The following is a 2,628-nucleotide window of genomic DNA, read 5'->3' on the forward strand; positions in this document are numbered from 1 at the left end:
CAACAATTTGCCAAAACAAAAGCCTTTTTTTGTAAAAAGATAAAACTTCACAGCACAAGTAAAAGAAAAATGAAAACCTATAGAATTATCCATATCATCACATTTTGATAACCTGTAGGTTAAGGGAACAAATTATTTTTAATTGAATCTGTTTTGTTCAGTTCAAGGTGGTTTGTATTTTTTTTTCTCTTTTTTACAACCACCTCCAGGAAAAACAAGCCTGTGGTTCCTCAAGCGGTATCAAATATGTTCACAAATTATCAATTTATATTTTTTGTCAGAAATGTAAACTGAAATTTGGGTGTTTAAAAAAAAACACCTTTGTACAATTATTACTATATATGCAGTTTTACACGTGGATGAAATATGCATGTCTATACTTTTCTTTTTTTTTCACTGTTTACTTGATCAATGAACATTTATGTTGTTTGCATCCAAAAGAAAAAAAAAGTTTAAATGCATAAAAGATGAAAGCCTTAGCTTTTACACGCCCTTTTAAAAAGGTCAATTTAATGCATTGTACACTGACAATAGTTCGACGGGGGGCTGTATGTCCAAACTCAATTTGGATGCTGGATTTTTGCATGACCATAACGTTAATAAAAGTCCTACATTAAACTGTTCTGGTGGTTGTTTTAATGAGGTCTGATGCTGCAGACTGGAGTCACAGAAGTATTTAAACCTCAATGAAGTCAATTTTTAGCGACAAAAAATATATAAATGTCATCAACTTATAGAATATTTCAAGTTTGTCAAGAAGCCAATCATTTTCTGTACATAAAAGGTGAAAAACTTGGGAGTTTAAAGAAAATGTGGAAACTTGGACAAAAAATATCCATAACACAAGTTATTTCAAATAGAGTATAAATGCAATTTTATCACTGAAAAGAAATTTAAAGACTTTTTAAATCGATAACATTGATTAATACACAAATATACGCAAATATTTCAGGTGATGTTGTTTGAGTGTAATAACGAATACAACCAGTAGATGGGGCCAAAATTTCATCTCAAACGCCAGGAAGATAGTACGTATCCCATTTTTTTTTGTATCCCAACATTTTGTTGCTGAATTTCCCCCCAAAAAATGATTTAAATTACTTTTTTTTAAATGTTAAGCAACAAATAAGGCCTTACCTTAATGTTTGGTTCCTGTTGGAGTTTAATAACTCCAGTCTGCAGCCGAACTAAAGCAGCGCTCAATTTGATTCAAGTGGAAACAGCTGCGTGCGCATGCGCACTAAAACAAGTTTTTCACGTTAAAACACAAATTAACATATACTTAAAAGAAAACCTCAAAACTATATATTGAAATAGTTATAGCGAAGTCCAACTCCAAAAAGAGTTTAAGTATCAGCTAAAACAATAATTACTCGAAATGGATTATGGGTAATGAAGTAATTTAAAAGCAAGTAGTGAAAACAAGCGGAAATTTGCAGCTTTTATAACCTGGTTTATCTTCATATTTAATGAGATTAATGTTTTTTAGTGCATTTTCTCATGTTTTAAATAAAATAAACTTTGAAAATAAACCTAAATCGAACTTTTTTTCACCCAGAAACTATGACAAACTTTTACAAGAGTAGTATTTTAGTCTTGAAATTATGTAATCGCCAAAACAAAAAATTAATGTAAACCTGAATACAACCTGTTAGATGAATCATTTGTTCTAATAATTAGTGTTTGTGGTGGATAAAGAAGCACACGGTAGTGTCGATAACCTTTAATTCGATTAGATGAACTCATGTAAAAGTGAAAAAAGGGGAAAACACTGGTGGGTCTCATGTTCCACACGACAAATCTGCACTTCCAGGTACGCAGGCAGGTCACAGGTCACCTAAACCAGTCAGGTTTATGAACAGCACCTCCCAGAATGACTTCTTCCTGTTCAAGTTGTACAGCGGAGCAGAATAAGAAGCATTTGTTCGTCGTCTACACTGATGAAGTGACTGTAAACCGTAAATCAGACTTCTGATGCTCCGGCAGTAGATTCCAGACGCTGAGCCGTCCATGGCTTTTTATCCAAACTGCGCTTTGATTGTAGAAAAACGACGGGATGATTGCTTCATGCAGATGATCCTCTAAGCCAGAGGTGATGACATGCATTTGTGCGTTCTGCCCGTTTAGAAGTAGCATGGGGGCAGAAAAAGAAAAAAGTCTTTCTGGTGATGTCACAGGAAGTCATCCGTCTGGGTTTAAGACCGCCGTTGAGGAACGTTGGCACTTTCATCTTTTTCCACAGAGACTTGTGGATTTCTTTTGGTGTGGTGCCACACTGAGTCACAGAGCAGCACATTGTGCCGCAACAGGGGAAAAAAGTGTTAAACCAACCCGTGCTTTTATCATTAGTACGTCTTTTCCTTGATTCAAGGAAAAAAAAACAAAAAAAAAGCCATTTATCTCCACTGAGGTGTCCCAGATTGAATAAAAAAAAAATACAATCTTTTCTCACTGAAGACAGTCTTCACTCATTCAGCTCCGGGGGCCACCTTTCTGAGCCGATGCAGCCGAAAAGAAGAGGACAGAATAGGAAAAGAAAGAAAAGATGTTAGAAAAAGACACTTAAAGAGAAAGAAGTGGTTTAACAGAGGGAAGCAGCTATCCCGGGACAACGCTACGGCAGGATCA

Source organism: Oryzias melastigma, linkage group LG15, assembly GCF_002922805.2.
Source record: "Oryzias melastigma strain HK-1 linkage group LG15, ASM292280v2, whole genome shotgun sequence".
Taxonomy (NCBI): domain Eukaryota; kingdom Metazoa; phylum Chordata; class Actinopteri; order Beloniformes; family Adrianichthyidae; genus Oryzias; species Oryzias melastigma.